The sequence below is a fragment of the Callorhinus ursinus genome, unplaced genomic scaffold (genome assembly GCF_003265705.2).
Source record: "Callorhinus ursinus isolate GAN/ISIS: 27379988/994484 unplaced genomic scaffold, GSC_fseal_2.0 scaffold6, whole genome shotgun sequence".
In the NCBI taxonomy this organism is placed as follows: domain Eukaryota; kingdom Metazoa; phylum Chordata; class Mammalia; order Carnivora; family Otariidae; genus Callorhinus; species Callorhinus ursinus.
In genome coordinates, this window is record NW_027397068.1 from 31,680,653 (window position 1) to 31,692,488 (window position 11,836).

Below are 11,836 nucleotides of genomic sequence, written 5' to 3' on the forward strand. Positions count from 1 at the left end.
AATAATAAATAAATAAGTAATCAACCCACCAGATACTTATCTAATTTGGTCTAAAGCAAAAATAGCAGAATTTGTCTCATGATTGCCCTACTCATGATTCATTTTTTTTTTTCGTAGAAAAGCATTTGGATTTAATTTGAGAATTTAAATGCTTTTTTGAAAATATTGGTAAACACAGTCCGTCCTTGGAGCTTGATGACAGACATGCTTTTAACATAAGACGTTCATCCTACAATGTGATTTTTTTCCAGAGAACATTCACTATCAGGCTTCTTTGCTGTAGGCGGTTTCCACGGGAGCCCCTTGAGACTGGTTTCTTTACAAACAGGTTGCTACTACTTCCTGTGAAGTTCATAAAGCGCCTTTCCCTTTGCTCAGTCATCTGGAATGAAGTCAAAGGGCTCAAAGTTTCTCCAGAAGCTGTGAGCCAGGGTCGCCTCTTCCTTGCTCATCTGGCACTGTCTCTAGTCAGACTGGTCAGGAATATGAAGAATGACTTCACGGGCCAGGACCTCCCTTTTTAACTGCAAGGGATTTTTTTTTTTTTTTTTTTTTTGTAGGAAAGCTTCTTTCCTCTGTCAATTTTGACATAAAAGTACATTGCTCCTGGCTGTGCAATGGGCTTGATGTCAGAGAGCTCTGGATTTCCAACAGCTAGCTCCATCTGTTCTTCCTGTGCCTGGGTAATGTAGGCATCTTTAATGTCATTAGCAGAGCAGTGGCTGAGTGGCACAAAAATGGTAGCTCCTATAATTTCTCTAAAATAGAACACTCCACTTCCTTGACTCTTGCAGAGCTGTCTCAGTGTAGTCTTATACTTCTTCACCTCTTCCATCATCTTGATGAAAGCTCCATCACTGACTGATCATGTCCAATGGGCAGGATGTGGACATGGTCGCCAGATAAGCCTCCTTTGACCAGGGAAAGGTAGCAATGTGTGTCAATGTTGACCACCAAATGCTTGTCCACTTTTGGACTGGCAAGGCAAACCTGGCAAGGTTCTGGAGGCTAAGGAAGTTTGGAAGCTGCCTTGGGTCAAGAGATGATTCCTCCTGTAGAGGAATGCCTTCCTTCTCTGCTTCAATCTACCTATCCCCTTAGCCATCTTATAGAATAACAGAGTAGTTGCAGATGATTAAAGAGATAAAAATGTACATATAGCCTTTAGAAGATCATTGGTCACATAAGCAGGGATGATTTCATCTTCTGTGTGTGGGTTGGATACAAAACACCTATTTAATTTTAACCATCATTATTGTGAGCCAGCTTTGTGGAAGTGGGAGAGAGCCATCTGCTCAGAAAGGTGATTATGAATAACACATAATGAAGCCTCATCAGACAGCACTGACTGGGGCAGAATTACACGGTGACCAAGACAGAGTGTAGAGATCAGGAAACAGGGCTTTGAATAAGAATTCTCCCACTTACTACCACTGTGACCTCAGACAATTAGTCCTCCCTTCATCTGCAAAATGACAACAATAGTATCTACTTCATAGAGTTTTTGTGAGGATTAAATAAGAAAGTGCATGGATAGCCCTGTGCATGGCACATCATCTACATCAATAAGTGTTATAAAAAATTTGCCAAGAATTTCATAAAGTAAGATTTCCTACTGATTCAAGAGCTCATAGATATTTTTAAAACATTTATGAGACTTTTGTTCTTTGCCATAAAACATGATATAAACACTAACCATGTAAATAATTTGGTCTGTTATAATGTTACTGATAGTCACTATAGAACTTTCCAACCCTATAGGCTCAGATGGTTAAGCGTCTGCCTTCGGCTCAGGTCATGATCCCAGGGTCCCGGGATCGAGTCCCGCATCGGGATCCCTGCTCCTTGGGAGGCTGCTTCTCCCTCCGCTTCTCTCTCTCTCTCTCTCTCTCCCTCTGTCTCTCATGAATAAATAAATAAAATATTTAAAAAAACAAAATCAAAAACAAAAAAACTTTCCAACCCTACATTTCTTACTTTTTCCCTAGTCCTTACTTGTAAATTTTCTGCCAAATTTTCCCAAATCATGACTACTTCACTCTTGAGAAAAGATTAATTTGTTTCTCTTCTGTTCAGTGTCTCAGGGTCCTGATTCTCACAAACTTGATTTTCCACACCCCCTTTGCCAATTGTTTTCTGGATAGATACCGCTAATGGGAGACAAAATAAAAAAAATGGAGGACAACAGGAGAGAAGCCATGTTACTTCCTTGTCTTCTTTCCTGGCTTTGGGCTGCATTTTTGGTATAGACTGAGTCTCCATAATTCCATCTCTTTCTAGCAGACCTTCTCTCTGTGGCCACAATTTCTGTTGAGGCAATCCTTGCCATGATCCCAGTTCCCAAATGGGTCTTGCTTCCATGAGTGGTTGTCTCTCTGTGATTCCAGCTTCTGTCTGCATGTTCTGTATTCTCAAGCTTTTGCAGCATCATTGTCTCCTTTGTCTCTCCAACTCTAGACTAAATTTTGAGTGACACTAATCTCTGAGTGTTGATGTGAAACACTGGGTGTCCTCTCCATTTTCTGATTGTCTTGTAGATCTTCCTCTTCCTTTGTAACTAGTGGTCTGTATTAATGTCCTCTATTAAACTACTTGGTCTGGGTTCTCCTCCTGTTTAGACCTGACAGATTCAATCATGGTAATTCTACAACTGTTCCTAAGCAACTGACCTAGTGTAGACATTTGATTTTTAGATTTTTTTTTTTTTGTAGAATTTGATTGAATTCCGGAGTACATTTTAAAAAGGTAAGTATAGAACTATGAGTCATTTCTTTTTTTTTTCAGGAAAGTTAAAAAAATGCCTGCTCCAGACTTTGACAACTAATTTTATTAGCAAATAGCTAAATAGTAGAAATTCCGTGCCCAAGATCTATAGGTGAAAAAAATACAATGAATTCCAAAACATGGGCACATCCCCAGATAAAGAAGAAAAGACTATTTCATCATTTCTTCCCATTAGTATTATAGCTCTTGATGTTTTGGAATTTGAAATAGAAATAATTTAATTAGTTTCAAGTTTATCCTAAATAAAAGAGCTTGCAAGTCTAAACTAAGCCTCAAAATTTATGTATTAAGAGTTTTTTTCCCTATGCCCTTAATGCATATAGTTCCCACAAATTGAATAAACAAAGGAAAAATACTAATCAAATACTAGGAAATAATTATAACTAATATCAGAAAATAACTTTTCTACTTAATTACAGAGAATATCATAAAGTCAGCCTGATATTTCTAACTCGTTGCTTAAGTCAATACAAAAGAATTGAATTTACAACTTCCTTCAACTTTGTAGATCATTTGAATTCAAGGGAAAAATTTCTGCCCCAAATAAAAAAGATGGATTGAATTATGAAGTTTAAGAAAATCAGATTAACCTAATATCTCAAGTAAAACACAGCCAGATTCTCTTAGGCAACCCGAGGGCTATGTATATATAAGCTTTCGTCTTTGGTCAGATGGGTTGCATTCGAAAGGAAAGAGAACATAGAACAGTCAGTGTGTCCTGAGACATATGTTTTTTTTAAATTGTCTAAGTAGGTTCTTTTCTGTTTCCCAAGACCATGGGGAAAATACCAATAAGTCAGGGTTATGGAACTTATCTAAAGTTGTGGAATATTTGCTCTGATGGATTTATGTGACCACAGTGTTAATATAAATAAATACATTTATTAAATTGACCATTTTAGACAAGTGTACACTGAGGTAAGGTAAGAATTACCTTAGTTGGTGCAGCTGGTACTGAGCAAATGTTATTGACCTTGAAAAACATCACAGTTAGCCAAAAATAATAAAACTCTAATTAAAAAAAATGGTTATTCATAAAGGAAACCAACATTAATGAGAGCATTCCTTAAAACTGTCTCTCAAAATAATAACCCATAAAAAATAAGTGAATTAGGAAAAATGTAGTGTTTTAATGGTACATAAAGAGTTTGTAAAAGAAGAGACTAGGTCCAGGACTTAGACAGCTGTGGATTCCATCATTATAAAAACGTAATATAGTAATGGAAAAAACATGTTTAAAGGTTGATGCAATTGTAAAAGAAGCTAGGAAACATCATATGACAAGGGGTAAATTAATATAATATTTATTTTTAAATTAATAGAGTAGTTTTTAGCAGTTTTAGTTTGCAGAAAATTAAGCAGAAAATATGGAGAATTCCCATATACCCATTCTCTCCCCTGCATGTAGTTTTCCTTATTATTAAATCTTGCATTATTCTGAACATTTGTTACAATTGATGGGCCCATATTGATACATTATTATTAACTGAAGTTCATAGTTTATATTAGAGTTCACTCTTGGTGTTATGTATTCTGTGGGTTTTGACAAATGTTTAAATATATGTGTTCACACTACAGCATCATACAGAATTTCACTGCCTAAAAACCCCCTGTGCTCTACCTATTCATCCCTCCCTCTGCCTCTCCCAACCTCTGGTAACCACTGATTTTTTTTACCTTCTTTATAGTTTCGTGTTTTCCAGAATGTCCTATAGTGGGAATTATATGATATGTGGCCTTCTCAGATCGAATTCTTTCACTTACCAATATGCATTTAACTTTTCTCCATGTCTTCTAATGGCTTGATCGCTCCTTTGTTTTTATTGCTGAGAAATATGCCATTGTATGGATCTACCACAGTTTTTTTATCCATTCCCCTATTGAAGGACATCTTACTTGCTTCTAGGTTTTAGCAATTACGAGTAAAACTGTTATAAACATTCATGTGCAGGTTTTTGTGTGGACATAAGTTATAACTCATTTGGGTGTCTCTGGGATTTTTAATATTTATGAAAGTTTTATGAAAACTTTATGCTATAAATTAAAACATTTCAACTAAGTTGACAAATTTCAAGAAAAAATATATAAGCAAATTTACTTAAAGAAGAATGGGAAAGGTCTGAATTGTCCTATAATTACTAGAAAACTGAATCAGTAGTAAAAAACATTTCCACTAAGAAAATTCCAAGCACAGAGTCTCTATCAACAAGTTCAAACCAGTGTTCAAGTAACACATTTTTGCAAACTTAACCATACTTTTTCAGGGCACTAAAAGCTTATTTATGAGGCTAGTGCGATTATTTTTTAAAGATTTTATTTACTTATTTGACAGAGAGAGACACAGCGAGAGGGAACACAGATGGGGGAGTGGAGGGGGAGAAGCAGGCTTCCCACCGAGCAGGGAGCCTGATGTGGGGCTCGATCCCAGGACCCTGGGATCATGACCTGAGCCTAAGGCAGACGCTTAATGGCTGAGCCACCCAGGCGCCCTGAGGCTAGTGTAATTTTAATGCCAAAACGCAACAAAGATCGTAAAGAAAGAAAAATATGAGCAAAATTTATTTATGAAACATAGATGCAAAAATCATAAGTAATATACTAGCAAAAAGAATTTAGAACATACATAAAGTATAAATGATATAATGCACGTGACAAAGTTGATTTTACTTCAGGAAGATAAAGTATTAATATGGGAAAGTTAATACAATTTGTCACATTATAAAATTAAAGATCATAAAATACCTCAACAATTGCAAAAACGGCACTTATTAAAATATAATGTCCATTGATGTTGATGTTCTTGACAACTTAGAAGCAGAGGGGAACTTCCTTCATGTGACTGCAAATCAACAGTAAACTTTATACACAGTGAGAACACGTTGAGAAGGCTCCACTTCTGAATTCAGGAAGAAGACCTACATTCCAAGCAATACCTCTTTTTTTTTTTTTTTAAGATTTTATTTATTTATTTGACAGAGAGAGACACAGCGAGAGAGGGAACACAAACAGGGGGGAGTGGGAGAGGGAGAAGCAGGCCTCCCGCCGAGCAGGGAGCCTGATGTGGGGCTCCATGTGGGTCTCGATGTGGGACTCAATCCCAGGACCCTGAGATCATGACCTGAGCCGAAGGCTGATGCTTAACGACTGGCCACACAGGCACCCCACAATTACCTCTTTCATTTAGTATTTTACGAGTTTTTCTAACTAGTGCAGGATGACAACAAAAAGAAGTAAGTGTAAGGATTGGAAAGAATAAAGAATTAAAAACTAATTTGCAAATCATATAATTGTGTATAAGGAATAACAAAAACACAAATAAATTATTCAAATTAGTAGAAGAGTAAGAAAAAGTTGCTAAGTAAAAATCTGCATAGTAAAATAAATTATGTCCTAAATAACAGTAATAAATAGTAAGAATACAAACAAAAAAGTTTGAAGATAACATTTATAATAACACCAAGCCTGCAAGTTACATAAAAACATATTTGACAGAATATGTCCAAGAACTCCGTGAGAAATATTTTAAAATTTATTGAAAGACCTTAAACAATACCTAAATGAATTAAAAGATAAATTATATTAATTGATTTTGCCCCTGAATGATTCTAGTCAAAATCACAGCATTTTCTTTCCATAGACATTAATAAGCTGATTCTAAAATTTATATGTAAATTTAAGAGGGCGCTTATAACTAGACAGCCTTAAAACAGAAGAATCAGAGCAAAGACTTGCTTTATTAGATATTAAGACTTTTTAAGGATCTATAATAATTAAGGTAATGTGGTCTGGGTGCAGAGATAGACGAATGAAATAAAATGGAGAGCCCAAAAGCAGATGTATGGTATACAGACATATATGTGACCGAGATGGCATGGAAGATTAGTGGAGGATGAACAATCTCTTCCATAAATACTGTTCAGATCAAATGTATCCATATGAACAACAAATCAAAATGTAACTTTATTCACACATAAAGTCAAGTCTGGGTCGATTAAAGACCTAAATGCAAAAGACACAGTTATCAACACAGGAAAATATCCTCATGATGTCAGGGTAGCAAATGATCTATATCCGTTGGCTTCGGTTGGAGTATAAAATATGAACACATAAAATAGTGGTCCACCAGTAATATTCATAGAATTGAATATGTCGTTCTTTTATATTTTAATATGTAGCTATTATGCTGCATACTTTAGCATTCTTTTATTAAGAAAATATAAACACTTCAAAAGTAAAACAACATAGTGGTATCTACTCGGCATTGCTCAGTGAGAAATACTAAATTTGCATAATGGCCTTTTTATGTGAATTGTAGTAAACTTTTAGTATAGGAATACCTAACAGACTTTAAATATTCTTTTCCATTTATTTAATATAACTGTTTCTTTTTGTTATTCAAATAATATTACAAATTGGCAATTTATTTCTAAATATAAAAATAAATATTAAATATGTGAGAAGAAAGGGAGATAATCAAATTGCCAGTATGTGTATGTGCGCCTTTGAGAATTATTTTTCTTTTTTGCTTCATTAAATGTGATTTGGTTTAAAGACGACCTTGACTTCCAAAAAGCTACTAAAGCTTGTTATTTCTTCCAATGTAATGTTTTCTCTTCATAAAATGTTGGATTCTATAGCAAACATTTTAGAGAGAAGTATTTGTAGGATCTGTTCAGTTTAATAATGTAGAAGTTGCATGCCTAACGAATTGTGTGTTATGGCAAACAATCATTTAGCAGGGAAGCGGGGGTAAGGACTAATGACTTTCAATCCTACAATAATGAAGTGATTTTTTACTCTAGGAATTTCAACAATAATAGTGTTTTCGAGCTGTTATGGACTGAATGTTTCTGTTCTCCCCAAATCCACACACTGAAGCCCTATCCCCCAAAGTGACTGTATCTGGAGACATGGCCTGTGAACAGGTGATAAAAAAATGAGGTCGTGAGGGTGGGACCCTCATCCTATAGGGCTCATGCTCTCCTAAGAAGAGGAGACACCCTCATGTGAGGACACAAAGGAAAGGCGATCCGCTGCAAGCCAGGAAAAGTTCTCACCAGGAACCAATCAGCTGGTGCCTTGACTTCGGACTTTTCAGCCTCCAGAACTGTGAGAAAATAAACTTCTGTTGTTTAAGCCACCCAGTCTATGGCATTTTGTTATGACAGCCCAAATTACTAATACAAGACCTAAAAATGAGTAGCGATAAACCTAACCCTCTCTGCCTAAGTGTAGCATTATGACACCTGGCATTTATTTGTTCCATAATATTAGCCTTTCCTTTCTGTCACCATTCACAAAATAATTAGCAGAGTTTCTTACAAACAATATTTATCTCATCCTTATTTTTTCAATCAGATTTTGTCATTTAATGAATCATCCAAAAGTTAATGAATTAAAACATCCATTTATTTTGCTCACAATCTTGCGGGTCAGCATGCAGATCTCAGCTGGGGAGCTCTATTCTTCTAGTTCTTCTGGTCTAAGCTGGGATTCCTCATGTGCTGGCAGCCACCCGAATGTCTGCCAGGCAGATCTCTCTCTGGAGGGTGGCTAGTCGTCAGCTGGGACAAGAAAAGTGATTGGAATGCGTGTCTCTCACCCACGGGCAGGCTAGCCTGGACGGACTGACGGCAACTCCAGGATGGCAAGAGGCCAGATCAGTCCCAAGCTCAGAACTTGAATTCTGTTCCTTCCACCCCAGTCTGTTGGCCAAATCAAGTCAAAAGGCTAGACCAGATAGAAGGGACAGAGAAGAAGAGCAGAGCATTGTGGCCGTTTTTGCCATCTACCACAATTAAACAATGCCAATGGATATTCAAATAGCATAGCTGTATTTCTGAGGCAGTGATGGTGCTCCATCCCCACTGCCACGGCAGAGCTAACCAACACTCATCTAAGGCAATGAGAATTGTCTTTTTAACTAGGTGATGGCATGACAGGCTATTCAAGTTATCAAAATCTTCTAGAAACATAAAATCTTAACTCCTGAGAGATGGTGATCCTTTCCATTCCTTTGCGACTTAACCCTATCCACACCCAAAGCTCAGAGGAAATAAACTTGTTTTTTAAAAGCTATATGGCATTATTTTCCTTGTTACATGAAGTGATCTCTTAAATAGGTTGACCTAGCCTAGTAAGAATTTGCAGAAACCTTCCATAGTCAGCACAACAGAAGCATAAGTTTTGAGGCTGAGACAATAAAGCAATGTAATTTTTCCTCCCAATGGCTTTGCAATGTGTATGTGGCTGTTTTTTCCCTGCCCTTGCATGAGACCTCAAAGAAATTCTTAGACACTAAAGGCCCTGTAGGCTCTTTGACCCCTAAAACAGTTTTAGACCAATAATTAGTATGTTCAGTCCCAAGTAGTAATAGAAACTCCAAATTTCATTCTAGGTTAAATCTTCTATCCTTGTATAAATTAGGACAGATCAAGTTGTGCCCTGGTAACAGACCCAACACATGTTCTGGGTTTTTTTTGTTTGTTTGTTTGTTTGTTTGTTTGCCCTAAGTCCTCCCAGGACCGAAGCAGTAACTCCTCCTTGCAGTAACTCAGTAATCAAAGCCATGTCTCTCTTGGGGTGCCGCCATGTTGACAAGGGACCTCCTTGCTGCTGGGAAAGAGGAAACAACAGAGTCACGCAGAGCTTTCCCATCGCAACAGTTTGAAAGTAACACATGACATTTCCAGTCCAATTTCTTCAGTTATACATAGTCACAGACCCCATGTAACCGAAAGAGGCTGCAAAATGCGTCTTTCCTAAATCAGAAAAAAGGACTAGAAGGATGTTGGTGAGTTCTACTGCTGGGTGCCCTACCTCTCTCCCAGCTCGCACCTGCTGGGAATAGGCAATGTAGAAGACTTCTTTTCTATTTTATTGCCTCATGTTTCTGCCCCTGCTCCTCTCCCCACACAGATCATAAAATAGGGTAAAGATGCCATTGCTCCCCCAAGATGGAATGGAGAAGAGAAGGGAAAGTAAGGGGCAGTAAAGGTTTTACTTTCCTGGTACAGTTGTGAGCTGGTGTAACACTTTCTGGCTTGGTTAGTGTTTCTAAAATGGATCCTTTCTTCTACTGTGGGTTGCATGGGTTCTTTGGAGGTTCTCCCATTACTGCAGATGGCTTACTGGTAGTTCTTTGACATTTTCCCACTGACTATTTAAAACTCCCGGTTGTCCATGTATATCTGGGTCTCTACCACACTTCCTGGACAAAGTCACTTTTAGATGACTGAGGTCTGACACGAGGTCACGTCTTCCCAGTTCAGAGGAAAAACACACACATTGAACTTATTGATAGAAAAGGTTCCCCCAATGAAGCCATCTTCTCAGTTACCACTGTCCACTTTACCCACTTCTAGGCTTTAAAATTCCTCAAGTCTGGGGCAGACACCAGTCTTCTGTATCACCCAGGCTTCAAGAGATATAAATCAGGTCTTCTCATTTGTCCTCATGGTGTCACTGGGTGAATGGGGTGACTGGGTCACCCTATTGGGGCCTCGACCCAGCTGGACCCAAAAGAGTTGCTGAAGATTCTTGGTTGTCATGAGAAGGAATTCAGGATAGACATGCAGCACAGCAGATGAGTAACACACGCGGCAAAGTTTATTAAAGCAAAAAGTACACTCTCAAGATATGATAGCAGCTAGCGAGAGAGAGAGAGAGAGAGGCGTCTTCAAGGTTTGGGTTTCTATCTTTTATCTGCAGTTGTTAACTAGCCGGTGGAAAATTCACAACTTGGAGCAATAAGCTGGGCTTTGCCCTTTTTCTTCCTAATTTGGTCAGGAGTTTCCTGTCATGGCATCCGCCATCTTGGGCCTGTCTGGTTTGATTGGGCTTCTTGTGGAGTGCTTCTGGGACAGGCCTCGGACCTTGCCTAGCTGGCCATGACTTCCTTCTTCCTGACCTCCATGTATCCTGTTAGAACTTAACTGCCTACTCTAACATTAGAATCCCTTTTGACTGGTCTTCATTCTCCCATACTTTTTCTTATATTTCACTGTATTTCATAGTGTATCATATAGCTATTATAAAAATAAATTGAGTTTTATTACTCCCTTCTTAAGACTTTCAGCAGCTTCCCATTGTACTTAGAAGAAAATTTAAAGTATTTATCATGCCCTAAAGGGTTCTGTCTGATTTAGTTCTTGTCTTTCAACCTTACTTTATATCAGTGGTTTCCAAACATTTTGTACATTAGATTCATATGCTGTGCTTTGATAAATCCTGTTGCCAGGGTTTTACATTTTGCCATTTACATTAGAATGTCTGAAGGTAGCAGTCAGACATCATTATTTTTTAAAGATACCCACATGATTCCAGTGTGCAGCAAAGTTTGGCAACTACTGTTTTACACCATTCTTCCTTGCTCACCATGCTCTCTTTTCACTAGCTTTCCTTACATTTCCTACAAGTTTTGTGGTATAATAAACAATGTGTATGGTCCTTGTCTTCAGTTCCTGGCAGAGAGCTTCAAAAACCATTGGAATTTCCTAAGTGAGAGGAGTGTCTTCATTACACTACCAAGGTAAGTCAAGATGGGGTCCTAGATAGCTTCAGGAAGGCACTGCTTACTGGAAAGAACAACCACCTGATTAGAAGGTTGGAACTTTGATCCAGCCCAGCACCAGTGGGGGAAAGGGAGGTTAGAAAATGAGTTCAGTCATGTGGCCAATGATTAATCAACCATGCCTATGTAATGAAACCCTCTTTGTTTTTTTATTACTTTGATGATGATGATGATGGACAGTAACCTTACTTTTAACTACCAATCAACTGTTTTGTTGGGAAAATCAAAATAAACATATATTCTCCCAAATGATGCCAAAAAAGAAAAAAAAATACTGGTGAACAAAAAAACCCCTTTCATTGCATTTATATATTTTCTGATGGCAAACTATTGAAAGTTGCCATGCATAGTGATATCTCCACAAGGCAATATGAATATGGAACTGCTCTCCCAGAGCACAGAAGCCTTCTAGTTTGGCATGTCCATAAGGCTATATTCCATGCAATGAACTCCCTATCCCATTGCCTTACTCTTTTTTTT

At 37.7% G+C, this 11,836-nt stretch overlaps 1 pseudogene; it reads right to left on the bottom strand.

Moving 5' to 3' along the window:
* Positions 1 to 374: 374 nt before the first annotated feature.
* On the bottom strand, positions 375 to 2,400 carry LOC112814051 (CWF19-like protein 1 pseudogene; annotated as a pseudogene).
* Between the last annotated feature and the right edge of the window lie 9,436 nt (positions 2,401 to 11,836).